The 19,684-nt window shown below is 42.3% G+C and overlaps 2 long non-coding RNA genes across 2 annotated transcripts in view; one reads left to right on the top strand and one right to left on the bottom strand.

Annotated features, from left to right (window-relative positions):
* Positions 1-7,146: 7,146 nt before the first annotated feature.
* Positions 7,147-8,034, bottom strand: LOC146716462 (uncharacterized). Its single transcript, XR_014919216.1, has 3 exons — positions 7,752-8,034; positions 7,496-7,602; positions 7,147-7,360 (listed from the first exon to the last, which is right to left on the bottom strand). It is a non-coding gene; the product is annotated as an uncharacterized LOC146716462 (long non-coding RNA).
* A 7,053-nt stretch (positions 8,035-15,087) lies between these two features.
* The window catches only part of LOC146716463 (uncharacterized), a 64,741-nt gene continuing 60,144 nt past the window's right edge, over positions 15,088-19,684 (top strand). The window contains exon 1 of the long non-coding RNA XR_014919212.1: positions 15,088-15,139. This is a non-coding gene — a long non-coding RNA (uncharacterized LOC146716463). The remainder of the gene's footprint in view (positions 15,140-19,684) is intronic.

Genomic DNA, 19,684 nt, shown 5'->3' on the forward strand with positions numbered 1-19,684 from the left:
TGAAAGTCTGTGTCTGTTGTCATTGTGTTCAGCTTGTCTCCTCCGGTCCTCATGTGTATTAGGTTCAGCTGTTCTTCCCTCCTGTGTGTGATTACCTGATTACCTTGTGTGTGTATATTTAGTGGGTGTCGGTCTGTGTTCGTTTTCGGCTCGTCTGCATTCTTCCGTGTGTCTCTGCGTCTCTCTGCCCCGCACCCCTTTTGTATGGTCTCAGGTTTGTCACTTAGTTTCTCCCAGTTTAGGTTTCCGTTTGTAATTACTCATGCTTCATTGCCTGTTTTTGCCACTACCACCCTGTAAATAAACGTCACTCGTATCATCAGTTTGCTGCATTTTGGGTCCTCCTTTTCCTCCACTCCACACGGCTCACTCCGCCAGCCGTGACAGTACGAGCCGACCAAACATGGACCCAGCAGCATCCGCACCTTCCCAGGAGTTTCGGGAGGAAGTAATTGACTGTGTCTCAAGGTTAATCAACCTGTGGCTCGAACGTGAGGGAGAGGAGGAGTTACAGCAGCTAATTTCTGCTCACTTCTGGCTACTCGGCTCTCTTCACCCGCTCGCACAGGACTTCATTCTTCACGAACTGCACTTTCACCCTCCAGCCGCTACCGCTTCCCAACCCAGCCCGGCGGTGAAGATTTTGCCCAGCCCGGCGGTGAAGATTTTGCCCGGCCCGCCGGAGGTTTTGCCCAGCCCGCCGGAGGTTTTGCCCGGGAGGAAGCGACGATCGCGCCGTTGGCGCGTCGCCCCACAGCCGGAGATTAGGACTTCGGACCTGCCGGCTGTGGTGAGTGGAAAAGACACTCCGTCTGTTTCGCCAGCTCGTATGACTGTTTATTCCGGGGCTGTGTTTGTTGAGTCAGCTGCCCAGCCGGTAGCTCAGTTAGCCGCTCGGTCATCACCTCCATCACATTCAGCCTCACGACCCATAGCTCAGTCATTACCACAGCCAGACTTATTGGAAACTATGTTACAATCCATAGCCCAGTCAATAGCTCAGTTGGTAGAAGACTCATCAGCCTTGTTATCAGCTCAGCCGTCATCTTCACCTACTCCTCCGGTACTTCAAGTTGAGTCCATCCAACCTGAAAAGAACTATTTTTCATCTGTTCATTACAAGCAGAGAGACAAACCACACAATACTGAAAACATTCCTCAAGAGCTGGCCAGTTCTGAGACTGTGACGCACTCCAGGGCCTCCCCAGAGGCTGGGTTCCAGCCCCCAGCCGACTCTGGACCCCTGGAGGTTAAGAAGCCAGCTGAGGACTGCATCCGGCTGTCGCTGCCTGAGCTGAGTCACTGCTCTGTGCAGCCGCAGTCCGCTTTGTGTTTGCCAGAGGCCCGTGCGCCTGCTGGTTCCGATCTGTCCCTGCCAGAGGCCCGTGCGCCTGCTGGTTCTGTTGCGTTCCTGCCAGAGGCCCGTGTGCCTGCTGGTTCTGACCTGTGTGTTCCAGGGGCCCCGGTGCCCACTAGTCCAGAGACTGTTTTCGCTGGGGGGCCCGAGGAGCCCGTCCAGCCCCAAGACTCGTCAGCTGGAGGGCCCGAGGAGCCCGACCAGCCGCCAGCTGCAGTCTCATCATCCTCGCCCGCTGCAGTCTCATCATCCTCGCCGTCGCCTGGTCCAGCTGCAGCCTCATCATCCTCGCCGTCGCCTGGTCCAGCTTCAGCCTCATCATCCTCGCCGTCGCCTGGTCCAGCTGCAGCCTCATCATCCTCGCCGTCGCCTGGTCCAGCTTCAGCCTCATCATCCTCGCCGTCGCCTGGTCCAGCTTCAGCCTCATCATCCTCAACGTTGCCTGGTCCAGCCTCTGCTTCGGTCTCGTCTGGTGCTACGAAGGCCACGCCGCCATCGGGTCCCGGACTGCCGCCTCGACATCAGCGGTCGTCTGTCAGGCCGCTGGTGGAGCGTCATCGTCGATATGGACGACCTCCTAGACGCCGCCGCTGCCTTCCGTGCGGTCGGCCTCCAGACTTGTGTCATCGCCGCCGTTGCTGTCCGCACAGTCAGCCACCTGAACGGTTTCCCAGTCGCCGCCGCTGCCGTGTGCACGGTCGGCCCCCTGAACTGCCTCCACTCCGCCACCGCTGCCTTCCGCTCGGTCGGCTTTTGGATCTGTGTCGCCGACGTGGCCGGCCTCAGAAGATGAACTGTCCTGGACTTCTGAGTTGTCAGCCTCCGGGCCGGCCTCCTGAACTGTGTTTTGTCCTTGTGCTCCAGCATGTGTGTTTGTTTTGGACAAGTCACTTGGTTCACTGGAGCTTGTTTTTGTTCGGTGTTGGTCCCTCCGTCCTGGGCCCCCCGCCGCCCGCCCTGGGTTGGTCGTCTGTTTTTGTTTTGGGCTGTCTGGAGCCAGCCCTTGGAGGGGGGGTACTGTCATGGTCCTGGGTCATTTTGACCCAGCGTTTTGTGTTTTGTGATTATTTTCCTCTGTTCTAGTTATTCTGTGTCCTCCCCCCTTGTGTCCGGTTTGGGTTCAAGATTTCCTGTTTTGTTCTGAAAGTCTGTGTCTGTTGTCATTGTGTTCAGCTTGTCTCCTCCGGTCCTCATGTGTATTAGGTTCAGCTGTTCTTCCCTCCTGTGTGTGATTACCTGATTACCTTGTGTGTGTATATTTAGTGGGTGTCGGTCTGTGTTCGTTGTCGGCTCGTCTGTGTTTCTTGGTATCCTGTTCCTTAGTCTGCGTCTCTCTGCTCCGCTCTCCGTTTTGTAGATTTCAGGTTTGCTCTTTAGTTTCTCCGAGTTTAGGTTTGTCATTACTCATTGCCTGTTTTTGCCACTGCCACCGTGTAAATAAACTTCACTCGCATCATCAGTTTGCTGCATTTTGGGTCCTCCTTTTCCTCCACTCCACACGGCTCACTCCGCCAGCCGTGACATATTATCAATGTTAATGTTCCTTTACAGGTTATCCAGCAGTTCTAAGGGACTGTTTGAGATGTAATATTTGAAATATGACCCTTCTAAATGACATCCGCCAAGTTTGAAGCAGAAATATTGTTTCAGTGACAAGTTATAGTCCATAATCACCTTTTGGCAGCTTGAAAATGGCATATTATCAGTTTTATTGTTCCTGTACAAGTTATTCAGCAGTTCTTGGAGAGTGTTTGGGATATAATATATCACATATAACCCTTCTGGAATATATCCAACAAGTTTGAAGCCGAAATATTGTTTCAGTGACAAGTTATAGGCCACAATCACTTTTGGTAGCGCTAAAATGCCATGTTCTCAGTCGTTATTCTGAACAAACAAGAAAGAGTCATGGTGATACTGGCACAATAGGTCTTTATTTTTTTAACTACTATTCGACAGTCTTATAACAAATATGAACAACGAGAGTAGACATACTAAACCTGTAGGCATTAATTATTCCATCGTGATGCGTGTAGTCATTCGTGACTGCGCTACACACTGAAAGCAATCTTCTGATAAGCGTCATAATTCGGTTACAAGAAACGTTAAAGCTCCATAAATGCATACCTTTGCCTAATAACAAAGGCATAAATGTGTTTGCGTTTTTTCCCCCCACGTTATATCAGTTGCACGGAAGTAGCTGGCAACGCAAGTAATCCGGGCGCTGCAGCTTTAAGAAGCTGCGCGCGCTCCCGCGGACGGCAATCAGTTTCTGGCAGACAATCACTTTTTGGCACAACACCGGGAACGAGCTCACAAAGAGCACGCGCATTTGTTGCGGTCCGGAGCTGTAGGAGAAACACAAGTTAACTCAGAGACATTGGTCGTGTCCAAATTCATGGGCTACATTCTCCCGAGGACCCGGCCTTCGCGTTCTACGTGGGCCGGGTCCTCAGAAGATCGGGTAGGCCGGAAGTAAACGGCCGTGAAATTGGACGGTCTAGCCTTCTGATTAGCGTCACCGCTGTCTCGGTGGAGTTTAATAAACTCAGCCGTCTGCTCCTTGCTGTCTAAAATATAACAGGACACTGGAGTAAACTCTCGGCCATCTCACACTTCTGTTTAATCAGTTTTCTGTTTGACGTTTAGTCAGCTGTGTAAAAACCAAGGAGGAACCCACCCAGGGGATTAATAAAGTTTTATTTTATCTAATCTAATAACTTTAATCTCAGCCAAACCGATTTACTCACGAACAAACAAAACACTGAAAAAAAGCCCAACAATAACATTTTTAGGTGGTCTAAGTGACTTATATATTACGTTTGTCACGGCCGGGCGGGTTACACACAGTAATTCGGCGTGCCCGTGTGGCGTGTTGGCTAGACCCAAGCGCGGCGAAGGCTAGCGGTGGGTTTGGAGCAGGCACGCAGTTATTCTAGTAACGATCAGTGCACGAAGCGTGGCTTCGGAACGGTCGTTACCGACAGAGAGCGAGCGGAGCCGGGAAGAGAAAAAGGATTGAAGGGATAATCACTCACGGTTGCTGAATCAGGCGGAGACTGACGTCGGCAGAGTTTCGGAGCTCCTGACACGAAGAGAATGATGTCTGGCGTCTCTCTTTTAACCCCGGCCCCGTGATCAGCTGATCACAGCTGATCACCGGCTGACAACGTTTAACCCGAGCAGCGAAAGTCCGCGGTGATCTGAAAATGATGTGCCGGGAGTTGTGCCATTCTCGGCCGCATCAGTAACCCTCGAGCTCCCGGCTAGCTATCAAGCTGGTGGGTAGCAGACGTCTCCGAAAACGTCGAAGCACTTTAGCAAAGATGCGATATCTTGATAAACCGAGCAGATATTTGATGTTTACACAGCTACTTTCTCGCCTGAAAATATGTTAAAAGTTTATTTTGTGACCCAGAAAGATTAATAAGAGTAATTTTAAAACTTAGTAGCGGCCGCCATTAGCCGGAAACTGGAGCTTGGCTGGGCCGCGCTATGAATTCTGGGATATGGTGGGCCACGAAGGACACACCCGACCCATCCTTCAAATTCGGAAAAAGGAGCACGCATTTGTCGGCTGCATTCGGAGGGGTCTACGAATTTGGACAGCCTTCGGCGCGTCGCTGTGACGTAATCGGTCTACAAATGCGGCCTCAGGAGAATGCAGCCCATGAATTTGGACACTCTCACAGACTGATGCAACAAAACCAGTAAGTAGGTGTACAGCGCACACTGTAGTGTGTAGCACACAGGAGTATTAGCTTATTACGTACACGTTGGTAAGCTGTCTTGTTGCTACTGACGAACTGAAACAAACGAGCGTGCTGTGTGTGCAACAGCGCGACAAACATTACCTGTCCTTTTATTAACTGCACAAGTAGTGCTGGTCATAGCTGCTGGCTACCTGTGTAAGGCTGTCATGGGTCTGTAGCTCTGTCACTGTTTTAGGGAACATATTTAGTTTTAAAGTATTTAGAACATATTTAGTTTTAAAGTAAGTTTCCGGGCTTTTCCTGCCTTTCTGGAGGGATTATATTTCACTAAAAAACGATCTAATATGCATGTCCACATAATTATGCATTATTATAATATTTTAAAAAACACACGCTGTATTTTAAAAAACATACATTAAGAAGCAGATTATATTAGATTTATATTTTAATTAAGACAAAAGTTGGATTTTACAGCAGTAAAATGATTGTATCTCTACAGTTTAAACATGTAATAAGCTTTGCCCCTGCACAGAGTGGATAGTGAAACAAATAGAATCATCATAAATACATTATTTCATATTTATTACTTCCCACTCCTCTTTGCTTTATTATTGTAGCTCTAGTAATAAATAATAATGTAAGGATTCTGAATCAGCACCATGATGCCCATAGTATATACAGTATTCTGAAGAAGGTCTAAAATGTCACTGTGTGTGCATGTGTGTGTTTTATTTGGATGGATTTTTAAAAAAAATATTACTCATGATATAACATTGTGCAGACATGCCTGGTAAGGACATGAGGAGGAAACAGCAGGAGCTGTGTGAGGCTACTAAAGGCAGGGCTATAACATTTTTCTGTCATCATTTTATTATAGATTAAGTGCAGGAGTTGTTAGGTGTGGATAATTAGATTATAGTTTATTGCAATAGCAAGTTGTGCCTTGTTCTCACATAGACAGCAAGTGGAGAGTGATATATGAAATGATGGGATGGAAGGAAGAAGAGAAGCAAAGAGTGATTCACAGGCAGAGCCTAAATTATTTCTCACAGTTTTTGTTGCCTTATGGTTCCAAGCGCTGTCACCAATCTTTGTATTTTGTTATTTTCTCATGACACTTGTTTAATCTGCTACCATCTCTCCTATGGACTTTTTAATGTCTACAATCTCAGATCAACACAGCCCTGCCCTTCCCATAGTAGACTCTTGATGAATGTGTGTTGTTGTTATTCAGCCTGGTTCAATGTGCCCCTTTTTAACTTTGAGCACCCGCCCCTTTAAACCTCTCTGCACGGCCCTGCAATTCAACTTATATACAGGACATAAAAACGTAAGCATGACTGTGTGACATGACAGCGTGGAAAAGTGTGAAAACATCCACGATCACCAACGGATTTCGAAGGGCTGGACTGCTGCCTGATGGAGAGGAGGCTCTTCAACTCTGACACTGACAACAAGGATTTGTTTGGTTTTGCAAGTGACAACGAAGGAGAGAAGCTGAGAGTGGATGACGAAGCCACCCTGAGCCTGTTCGTATCCGACACTGGAGGAGAGGACTTTGGTGGTTTTAGTGCGCAGGAAGAAGAGAAAGATGGTGAATGACTGACTTTTCTTCTTGTTAAAGCCGTGTCACTGCACCTGAGCCTAAAAGGTAGTCTGAATCTATTTTTCTGGTGTGCTGTAGGTTATTGTTATGTACTACATTTGTTACTCATTTATGAAGCACAGTACATGTTTTGTACTTGTAATTACCGCTACTTGTACATATACCCTAAAAGGTTATGCAAATATGTAGCCATAACTTGTTTTTCAAAATATTAATAAAAGTGGTGTGTCTCCAAACAGCCATCTCTTTCCTGACAATTCGATTTGTGCATATTCTCTTACATATGATAAGTCAACATTGAAACACCTGCGGCTTTTAGTCAGGTGCGGCTAATGTATGTACAAAACAGGATTTTCGCCTGATTTTAGCTTGTGCGGCTAATATTCAGGTGCGCTTTGTAGTCCGGGAAATACGGTATTTAAATTTACTTGAGTAGGGTAGAGTCATGCTAATGACCTAATAATTTTATTCAGGTGTGTTGCAGCAGAGATACATTTAAAAGCTTCAGGACGCTGGCTCTCAAGGCCTGGAGTTTGACACCCCTGCTTTACACAAAGATGGGTTAAATCACAGTGCAAAGAATGAATGAATAAATGAAATATAAAAAATAAATAATTATTAAATAGTCTTACACATCAATGTCATTGGTTGACTTTTGAAGTATTTGAATCCTTATTGGGTTCCCTGAGTGACAGAAGGATTAAAACACTTTAAAATCAGTACTGAAAATATGTGCAGACATTACTGGATAGATTTAGGGTTAGAATCAATAAATCACTATCATGTTAATAAGATAAGACACATTACAAAACGACATACTAGAAAGTGAAAAGGTAACTTTTCTTCAAGCAGCATAGTGGAGCAACAGAAAAAGACAAACCCCAACACCAGCACTGCTGCAGCTATTACAGTGATTGAGGGAAAATCTGTGAAAAAAACAGAAAAACGTGACGCTGACCAACAATAATACATCACTCATGAAGTACTGAAGTCATTGTTATTAGATCCCAGTCAAATTTACCCAAGTATCATCCGTCTCTCGTCTAGTCTGTGGTATACAGAAAGAGTTTCTCACCACCAACAGATGTTTTTTGGACCTCAGGAATCGTCTCCATCACCTCTCTGTGAGGAGCAGAGAGCACTCGTGCTGCACATCCCACCTGTGTGCTGTGTTTACGTGAACCTGAGAGCACAGCTGTAGTGGTGACAGTGAATGTAGCGTTGGTGTTGGACACACTGACAGTGTTGTACTGTGAGAAGCTGAGGTGTTGTTGTGAGAGTGTTACAGTGGGAGCAGGTCGACCAGTGGCTGAACAGGAAACAACCCACTCTTCAGCAGAGTTTGACTCTCTGACATCAACAACAGGTTCATGCAGCTCTGTGAAGGATCAGGAGATATTGCAAGGAATATGTTGTTGAAAGGAAATCAGTTTCTAGCACATTTAAACACATTAATGCAAAAGTTCTTACCATAGACTTGGAAGCAGGTTCTACCAGTGAAGGAGCCTTCAGGATACGTGTTAAACAGACAGTGATAGCATCCTTCATCCTGCTCCGTCACATTCCTGATGACTATGGAGCAGTTCTGTAGTCCAGTGTATTTAAACTTGAGTTTATCGTTAAAGCCATCATTCACTCTCTGACCATAGTACTTGCTGTAGGTGGCAACATTTGTCTCCACATCACGTGAGATTTTCTGCCATGTGACCTGAAGGACGTCTTTAGTGTCCAAGAGCTGACAGCTGAATTCAGCATCTTCTCCCACTGCTGCCAGCACAGTCTGCTGTGTTTGGACCACTGCTGTTAGAGCTGCATGGAGAATAACATGAGTTAGAGATGTGGAACTGAGAGGTATTGATGGGAAGGATTAAACAATAATTCGGGTCATGGAGTAGTCTGTGTTTTAGGCTCAAACAAATTGACATATGGGTACCACTTAAATGTGATGTAGACTATAAATATAAACCTGACACTCATTGTTTCATACTGTATGTTTCAGGGACATTTTCTTTCATCTATAAAAAAAAAGTAAGACAATTCAGTTAGCTACCAACTAAACAAAGAAAGTCAGATAGATGTACAGATCGTGTCTATATTGGTTCTGTTGGTCCATGACCAATTCTGGAGGTCTGTACTGCATTTGAACTTTTTCAACAATTTGGAGGTCCAACCATGATTTAAGCTGGACATCAATATGGCGTTCAACATTAGAACCTTGGACTTGATGTATATTTGTTGGACATCATGTAGATATCTATGACAAGTGCAGGGAATTTAAAGGTTTAATTGAGGTCATATTTTTTATTTACAAAATATCAATATTGGGGTTACAAAACAATCCCTTCAGTGGACCAAAAATGAATTATAAAACCCATCACTTCAACATAACCAATACCAGGACTGGTATTGACTGGTAACTCGTGCTACTGTAGAAATTCCCATTGATTTTCTACATTTTCCCAGAGGCCTCCCCTTCTGTGGATTACTAGTATGTTATTTATTAATTTGTGCCTCAATTATTTCAGACCAGTTATTTCACTGGGGAAGCCCTATATTGCCCACTTCCTAATTTCAGCACAGTTTGATCTTTCTCTTTAGCATGTATGTAACTTTGGTTTGTTGAGATTTTGGCATTACTTCTGTCATAAACATTCTCTCTCAGACATAACTGACTAAGATTTCTGTGGTTACCCAGAACATTTTAATAGACTTTTTGTAATCAATCAGGTCTTCAACCCCTTCTTTTTAAAATAGTGTATAAACCGTATGTATGTGTGAAAGACTGTTAATGTTTTGATAAATTGTTTATTTTAGAACAATTGGTGAGTGTGTTTAGCCACTTCACACTACTACACTTTGCTCTAAACTACATTCCTTCTCTGAACAGTATATATGTGAATGGACTGACGGATCTTTTAATTTCAAATGTTAAATAATTGTCAGTAAACTACTTATGACCTGAACTCCATCTCTGTCTAATGGAAATGAGTGCCTTCTTGTTTTTAACTACATTGGGGTTGTGAAACGTCTTTTACATTGTAGGCCACATACAACCCAATTGTTGTTAATTTACCAACCATACATACATAACACACAAACATGTGGTTTATCTATTGCTTTCATCGTAATATGAATAGGCATGGGGCAACCTTTAATAAAACAGTCTAAAGCTGTTTTCACACAGCTCTCAAAACAGTCTCATTAATCTGAATGATGAACAACTCATGACACAGAAAGTTGATTTTGTTCTTTTTTATTAGGCTGAGTGTTCAGTGGGAGAAACGTTTTGTCACTCATTCAAACAAAATCTAAACTCTTCAGTAATTGTATCTCCCTCTAATTCTGTCTAAAGACAATCTCTTTGTCACTTCAGAGAAAAGTTCTCACATTTTAGGATCAATTTTTAATTATTACGAGTGAAGGTTCTTGTTTTCTTTTTTTTTCTCTTGTCACAATAAATAACTTTAAAAAACAAAAACAACAATACGGAATAAAACGTACCTTTTGAAAAGGCCATAAAAAGAAAAAACAAACACAGAATCCCACAGTCTGACATGGTGCACGTCTCTGTGTCCCCACTGGCTATTGTACCACGTATTGAAACAACGTCGTACAATAGCCAAATTATTGAAAACTCAAATGTCCCCGAAGGAAGGAAGAATCTCCCTTCCTTGTGGGACATTCCAAGGCATGTTAGAATGATCAACTGTACCAAGTAAAGTACAAAAACTTCCCAGTGCAGAGTTTCATCAGTGTTTTAATCAGCAAACTCAATCATTTTTTTCTGCATTTTGAAAATTCAGTAAAGCTGTAGGTGTCAACATTTGTCTCCACATCTTGTAAGATTTTCTGTCATGTGACCTGAAGGATGTATTTAGTCTCCGAGAGCTGACAGCTGAATTCAGCATCTTCTCCCACTGCAGCCAGCACAGTCTGCTGTGCTTGTATCACTGCACAAACAAAATAAGAGGCTTTCATAGTCCGTGTTTTATGTTTCATTTAAAAAAAAAAAAACAACAACTACATAACAGAATTCACTGAGGTACATACTGAACTTACAGGACAGAAACAAAGTACCAATCCTATTGCAGTAGTATATCTCCAGTAACAATACCAGCATTGGTATCAATACTATTGATAACTGCATCAATCTGCCCACATCTAACTCGTGCTATTGTAGAAATTCCCTGTGAACTTATACATTTTCTCAGAAGCCTTCCCTCTGCGCATTACTGGTATGTTATTTATTATTTTGTGCTCCAAGTTCAGTTATTTCACTGGGGAAGCCCCGTAATGCCCACTTCTTCATTTCAGTACTGTTTGATCTTTCTCTTTAGCATGTATGTAACTTTGGCTTGTTGAGATTTTAGCATTACTTCTGTCACCAACATTTTAATGCTATCTTTACTCTGTTATAATCATCTCTCTATCTCAGGCATAACTGACTGAGATTTCTTTGGAAAAGTTCTCACATTTATGACCTTTTTAGGAGCTTCTTGTTTTGTTTTGTTTTCCTGTCACAATAAATAACTTAAAAAACCAAAAATGACAATATGGAATAAAACTTACCTTTTGAAGAGGCCATTAGAAAAACTAACAAATGTATAATCCCACAGTCTGACATGTTGCACCATTTGCCATGTCTGTCCCCTCACTGGCTATTATACAATGCATAGTGTTAGATTATAATATTATTTTATGCCATGTTAGACCCCTAAGTAAAGATTGTGACTTATTAGGTAGTTTTAGTTTGCATTATTCTCCTGAATTAGAAGAAGCTGATAACTATTGCATTAGTTAAACTGATTTGCATTACATTAGACTGCTGATTTATTGTGGATGAATGATATTGTTTTATGATGTTATAAGAAATACTGTTCGCAGAAAGCCATCGCCTTATTTGTCTGATTAGAAGAGAACATGCTGGAGTTTTCTGCCCCATCTCAGCAGGAGCAGATAAACAGGGAGCCAAGGTCGTAGCTTAGGCGCTGTGTGAGAGAAAAGCATGTGAATGTTTAGGCTTTTATGATAAGGTGGGAGAACCAGAGGCTATAAGAGTTTGATCAATGCTCCACCATTTTGAGATCTGAGGCTGTCTGCATACAGTGTCCATCTCCCACGCGTGTGATCATTAAAATCATCGTTTGACTTAACCCGGCCGGACCAGTGTTGTTATTGTGGTTTTTTCTCTTGTCTCCATCCCCAATTTTGAACTCGTAACACTCTGTAACTGTTAGCTAGGCAATTTCACATTTTTGTCTTTTTGTGGAATCAGTGTGTTTGAACAGCACAAATTATGCCTTTTCTAATTTTGAAAGACTGAACATGATATAAACAAAATAAATCTGATCTGTTCCTCTATAAATCTGGACAAATCTCAGATTCTGAAGTTCTCAGCGCTTACATTTTGTCCTCTCCTACACTTCTGCTGAACACTGACATGTGATGTGTTTGTACAGCTTCCTCTGTCGGTTTTTAACAAACCAACAAATTATCCAACAGAAGAGTATACCTTTGAGACAATGGTGTAGGTCTACTTTCCAAACTGAGAGGATGGATGAGATGATGGTGCAGGTTTCCAGTCTTAATTCAGTCTTGTTGCCACATTGTGGTCACCTGTCACCTTACTTTTGCTGTGGGAATTATGAAATGATAGCTAGACTTTAGCTTGCCTGTAGTGGCATTAAATGATCCTTTAGAAAATAGTTATAAATGTATTAGTTCCCAACATTGTACATTGCTGAATCATTATTTTTACTGAAAGTCTGTTCAGTTTCCAAACTAAAAGTAAAATTGAGTGTGACTCGCCGGCACATTACAGTGAGACTCTCCAGTTTGATCAGCAGAGAAAAAAGATATCTCAAACAAAATATGACGGAATTTCAAAAACCTTAGTGGATCCCAAAGAGCTTACTAAAATTTAATGTTTGCTTTGATTCCTGCTTTGCTCACTCTTGGCGTTCTCTCCATGAGCTTCATGAGGTCATCACCTGAAATGGTTTCCAACAGTCTTGAAGGAGTTCCCAGAGATGCTGAGCACTTGTTGGTCCTTTGCCTTCACTCTGCGCTCCATCTCATCCCAAACCATCTCCACTGGGTTTAGGTCAGGTGACTGTGGAGGCCAGACCATCTGGTCAGCACTCCATCACGCTCCTTCTTGGTCAAACAGCCCTCACACAGCCTGGAGGTGTGTTTGGTGTCATTGTCTTGCAGCAGGAGGAGCAACCACTGCACCAGCGTAGAGTTTGGTAATCAGTCCAGAGGTCCAGAAACTTCATCCTGATGCCTAATTGCAGTCAGGGTGATGCTGCCAGCCCATAGATGTCTGTGCCTCCCTCCACTGATATGCCTCTTGGGTCATTACTGGCCCACTATCAAACTGGCCACGCAGAACGATGTTACAACTTCTCTGGACCCTTTCATATCTGTCATATGTGTTCAGGGTGAAAAACACAGTCTGCCAGTGGTGGCCTGATAATTCTGGTATTCTATGGCAAATGTCAATCATGCATGGTTCCAGTCAGTGAGTACAGGGCCTGCTAGAGGACATCAGGCCCTCAGGCCACCCTTATAAAATCTGTTTCTGATTGTTTTGTCAGATACAAGTACAGGTTACTGGTCTCTTCTCATACCAGTAGTGACACTGGTATGAGGAGGAAAAATATCAGTGTCCCCCACCTGTAAAACCATCCCATAATGACTGTAAAGAGTCTGTAGGATCTGGTCATGAAACAATCACAAATTAATATTTTTTAGAATAATTTCCAGAGTCATAACACACAGCCAGCAAAACATGGGAAGTAAATTCCAGGAAAATAATGAAACCTTGCATAAAATGCCAGTTAAAGTCCAAAACTCTGTGACCTGACCCCAGCCACAGTGTGGGCTGTGGACTATGTGGAGGTTGAAGTGTGGACCCAGAAGCAGACGCGTGGAAACAAAAGTTTAACCAAAAGCGAACCGTTTATTCAAGGCTGGTGAGCAAAACAAAACAAAAGGCAGGAGCAAACTAAAGGAAAACTAACCATGACTAAAGTGGGGAAACTAAACACTGGGAACATGGAAAACTTGGACATAACTGTCATGGTGGGGTACACCAGTGTTATGATGAAGTGGACCCAAGTGCAGACAGGGAAGGAGACAGAACTAAGTTTTGAAAAAAAAGGCAAGCTGTTTATTTAGGCTATAAACGTGAATACAAAATGAAAGCATCATGAGCAGTGGCAAAAACTAAACTGAAACCAAACTAGGAAAACTAACTGACTGTGACAAAACTGTGATAACTTTGAATCAACTGTGATAAGACCTGAAGGGAGGCAACGCAGACGACCTGACACTGAATAAAGAAAGACAGAGGACTTAAATACAGACAGGAGGTGATCAGGGGAAGTGGAAACATACGGGGGAACAGCTGACTGAAATGAACATAATGATGCCATGGCTAAAGTGAAACTAAACAATGTAGGGACAATGAACAAAAGGAAAGTCACACAATATATACACAGAGGGATGATAAGGGAAGTGGAAACACATGAGGACACAGCAGGGACAAATTAGATGTGATGAGACAGGAGAAAGCAAAACTGAACACACTGAACACAGGACACGAGACTTTCCAAATAAAACAGGATACAAACTAAGAGACACGGCTCGACACACAGGGACCGACATGGGGACACTGAATGAATCACAAGGAGGGGAAACATCAACAAAACACAATGATGTGACTATGGCGACTATGGAGGAAGACCAAATACAGACGGGAAATTATTTTTGATAAAAGTAATATTAATTTGACTAATGGACAGGCAGTGATAAACAGCAAACAAGCTGCTTCGCTTTACAGTCTTTGTTTTATCATCTGCAACTCCTGCAGTGTGAAACAGTCTTGGTATGTCAAACATAAAAACATTTTAGATACCGCTTCATCAGGTTACATATATATACCGTATTTCTTCATCAGAGAATCTATAATGTATTAAACTAAAAGTGTACACCTGGTTTAAAGAGTATTAACTAAATAAGAACGTGACAACTTTCAGTCATTAATGTAGCAGAGACAGAGTCTGACTAAAGGGACATCACAGTGAGACCTGTTTGATCTGCAGACACAGTCTCTCTCTACTAGGCAAGGCAAGGCAAGTTTATTTGTATAGCACAATTCAACAACAAGGTGATTCAAAGTGCTTTACAGAGACATTAGAAACAAGAACAAATAAAAAGCATGATTTAAAAACACTAAGAGTGTGTTTGACTTTAACTTTCACACAAAATGATTCAGCTCCTCTAAACCCTCCAACAAACATTTACAAATGCTTAGAAACATTTTGTGTTTCTAATTACTAATGTTCCCCAGCCCCAGCATTCCCACAAATCTGTCTGTTTCCTTTTTTAAGTTTCACTGTCTGTCTTCTAAACTTCGCTGATGCAGCTGGTCGTCTTTGTGTGAATCTGCGTGTGAAGGTAATCGAATCAGTATGTATTTTTTTCTGATAATATCAGCTGTGTGCAGCTTCGCTCCAGCACAAACCATAGCATTGTTCATGATGACAGATATGAACGAGGTTGACTTGTAACACCGCAGTTATGTGAGCCGTCATTTGTAAGCCTCTTAAACTTTCTTGCACTTTTACACAAAGTTTTATGGTAGTGCTTCTTCTTCTTTGGGGATTTTTGTTCAACAGACTGAAAAAAGCTGTAATATATTTTTGAAATATATTTAAATTGGTATTTAAAGGACTATAGCATATTCTAATTAGATTTATGATACTGTGTTAAGACAGTAAAATTGTGCATGTGTGTGTTTGTGTGTCTGTCTGAATTTTGCTGGTACTGCACTGATTGATGATTGTTGATGATCCACCTGACTAGTATAAATTAGAGTTTTATATAACAGAACAAATTTGATATCTGTAAAAATATTTTTTAAATTCTTGCTTACTAGCTCCTCTTCTGGGACACCCACACTGTGTGCAGTTTCATCTCAGCCCACTGTGTGATTGCACATTAAAGGACATTTCTCCCCAAATTCAATAAGCTCAGTGGATTATCATAACAGCGTATCAACAATTCATTTAAGAAATCCTTCTTAGTTATTGTCATGAAAATCTCAGTGGATTCTTGATTTTGCTCGTCTACTCTACAGCCTGGATAGTTTCATTTCAAACTGCTGCCGTGTTTCTGCCAAATTAAAAAACAGTTCTACTCAAATTCAACAAGGTTCAGTTAATAAACAATGATTAACAAAAGATTTTGTTCATATTTCATTATATAATTCTGATCCATCAAAAATATTCCTTCTTAGAATAATCCTTTCTCTTATTGAAGATCGATTTATTTTTCTCATTTTGGTCATTCCTATTAACTCAGCCATTTCCTTAATCAATCCTACACCACCGCCCCCAAAACCATGGGAACACAGAGCAAGGAAAGCACAATGTACACAAGAAGACGGGGACAATAAATACACACTGGATAATGAGACGAGAGGCAACGGGTGAGAGACATGATGCAGGAGAAAACTACAATAGTCACAGGAAGCAACAGTTAAAACAATAAAACAGGAAAACATGGAGAACAAGGCTTAAATTACATAGAGGAGAACAGACTGGACAGGGGAACATGAGCTAGATAAATGCAGACGAGACTGAGACACTGATGGGAACAAATCATTAACCAAATGGGGGAAGTAAAACTCAAAGCTAAGTTCACAAGACATGAGACGATAAAAAAGAGGAAATGATACACAGAGACATACGCAGACATGTAGAAAACAGAAAGGAAAATATAAGTGAATGGGAAACATGACAGATGGGGAAATCAGACAATGACAGACAAACAGAGAGACAAGACAGACAAAGGGACATAACTGAAGTACAGAAAGGGATCACAAAAGCAGATATTTAGTGTTACAAAACCAAGAAGACAAACTACAATATGAAAACAGGTTACATGGGATATAGTAAATCCTAAAGCAAACTATTAACCATCCTTATATACAAAGATCCAAACTAAAACACAAAAGACTCTCAAAAACAAAAAGGCATCACAAAACCCTGAGGAAAAAGACAGCGATCCTCCATCAGCTTCCGCTTCTCCTTTTCAGGGTCGCGGGGGTGCTGGAGCCTATCCCAGCTGTCATAGGGCGAGAGGCGGGGTACACCCTGGACAGGTCGCCAGTCTGTCGCAGGGCCAACACACAGGGATAGACAACGATTCGCACTCACATTCACTCACACATTCACACCTAGTGGCAATTTGGATTATCCAACTAAATATCCCCACAAGCTGCATGTCTTTGGACGGTGGGAGGAAGCCGGAGTACCCGGAGAGAACAGCGATCCTAACAAATAATATTGCAGTGGTTGGAGATGAAACTTTGCGGACATGTAGTAAATGGACTGATTCTTATATAGTGCTTTTCTACTCTCCTGGAGTTTTCAAAGTGCTCTATACAACAGGCCTCATTCACACAAGCACTTCTAAACACAAGTGCAAACTAATCATCAGAGGGCAACTTGGGGTTAGTATCTTGCCCAAGGATATTTGGCATGCAGGCTGGGGAAGCCAAGGTTCGAGCCACCAACCTTCCAATCAGCAGCTGATCTGCTCTACCACCTGAGCCACAGCCACCCACCCATCACAAGTGGGTGAGGCTGGTTCTGATATGGTGCTTTTCTACTCTGAGCATTCAAAGTGCTTCATACAAATGACTCATTCAAGGACTTTTCCTGTGCAGAAGAGTTTTCTATCTTGGGGTTAGTATCTCGTATCAAACAACCAACCTTCCAGTTACTTCGTGACCAGGGGCCTGTTCTTCGTACCTCGCTAAGTAAGTTAGCTGGATTTGATTGTTGACGATTTCGCGTGATCTTGGATCGCTCGGTTCCCCGAAGCTCATCCGGGACTTGCTGTCGTAGCAACAGAGCCGTAAGCGTAAACCTGCTCGGGAGCAGGTTTACTTTATGTAAACAGGATTAGATCACGGCCACGCAGGTATGTCCGCTTCATTTATACGAAAGCAACAGCGATATTCCACCACTGTTTCACCATAAATAAATAACATCAATGTAACTAAAGATAATGCAGCACCTGATCCATTTATTGATGTCACACAGATACATACAGGTCATTTCCTAAAAAAGGGAAATGTACTATTAACATTCTATTACATGTATGTGATTATTACAGATGTAATACATATTTCAGAGTAGTAATTGTAAATTACTTCGTGTAATCAAGATGAGAGACCACGGCTATAAAAGCGAAGGTGGATTTGGGAAGTCTGTCGCAGCCATGTCCTGTCCGTATACGCGAGCCACCCATTGCGGAAGGTGCAAGATTGATAAGGAGAGTCCTCAGAATTCAGCGTATATTGCGGGATAGACAGGATCCTTTAGCTCAGCGCGACAGTGTGCTCATAGAGAGATATCGATATTCCCGTGAGGATATTATTCACTTAACCAACTTGTTGACGAGGGGGTGCAGGACCACCACCTGTCTTTTTTTGCTCTGCCCTTTTCTTGGTTGCTGTTATAAACAAACAAACAGATTATTTCAGGGTCTCTTTCCAAGAGACGAAAAGCAATATAAGTGATAAATATTACCATTCTGTAGAATATTCTTATATTTCACTTTTACTTGTTCCCATGTTCTTGTGGGTCCTGTTGTGGCTCTAATGTGAAAGGGGATATAATATAACATATTATAATATAATATAATATAATATTGGATAATATGGTGTGATATGAAATTACTTACGAGTTTAATTTGTCAGCAACTTTCTGCCAGCCCTCTCTCCTTGCTTTTGCAGCCTTTGCAGTGTTCCCTTGCGTTCTGATTAAACTCTGACACTCCTGAAATCCCTCACTCAAGAGTTCTTGCTCTGCTGCCGAAAAATACCGAGCGTGCTCCTTCGACATTTTCGCCGACCACTCAGAGAGTTGCCGATCAATGTTTCTACTATCGATGCGTAGCCCCTGTTAAGCCACCCAGTGATCTCACATTACTTCATCCAGCTGTACTAATCATCAACAGCAGGTGTGTTCGGAGAACCGGATTAGCGAGCTCACGGTTAGCGCGATGATTTGGTCTTGGATGTAGTAAGTGACGTACGAAGAACGGGCCCCTGCTCTAACTCCTGAGCTACAGACAGAAGAGGAGTTTGTTAAGAATTTTATGACAACTGTCAAAGTTTTTTTTCTATTGTTTATTAAATGAAGCTTATTCAATTTGAGTAGAACGCTCCTTTTATTTCTCTGAAACCTTGCAGCTTTTGGTGGTTAAACTGCAAATATATAGAGAAGGTAACCCAGAGGAAGAATGCACAGAGACTTTAAGGTCAGCTATCAAGAATCATTTTTACGCATTTTGATGCAATGTTATGATATTTGATGTTGAAATTGATTAGAAACGACTAATTTCATTTCTACAGAATTATGCAGTGTGGGTGTCCAAGAAGATGAATTCAGAATTTCATGTCAACTATCATATATGATTGAATACAGAACCTTCATACACCTACCTGAAACCATTTAAATGACATTATTGAGTTCCTTCAAAGTTTCTCCGTTTGAACAGAGTTGTTCTTTAATTTCTCGTGTCTCAAGCAGCAGTTTGAGGTGAAACTATGGATGCATGAAAGAGCAGCTGAGCCAAATGACAACTGAATTTCAACTATAAGAGATGATTTTCAGAAATATTTTACATTTTTTGAAGTTATTTTAGATTTGACTGAATCATGAATGAAGAAGCATTACCAGAAAAATTAAGAAGAAAAGACAACTTGAGTGAAAAACAAATGACACTGTGGCTTAATTTCTGTTAACTTCCTGAAAACCATGTGTGTTGTTATGTGTGTGATCAGCAAAAAGGGATAAGAAGCAGCACTACTGTAAAACTTAGCGTTGAAGCTCAAGTTTGGCAGATAACGGGTGGCAGGCGTGGCTCACACTTGACCACGGTGTTGGAGAAACTCTGAGCTCCGGGTCTTTATAATCACTCTGCGGA

This window comes from Copadichromis virginalis, linkage group LG3 (assembly GCF_057382275.1).
Source record: "Copadichromis virginalis isolate Kocher_CV1m ecotype Utaka linkage group LG3, C_Virginalis_male_GT1.1, whole genome shotgun sequence".
NCBI classification, from domain to species: Eukaryota; Metazoa; Chordata; class Actinopteri; order Cichliformes; family Cichlidae; genus Copadichromis; species Copadichromis virginalis.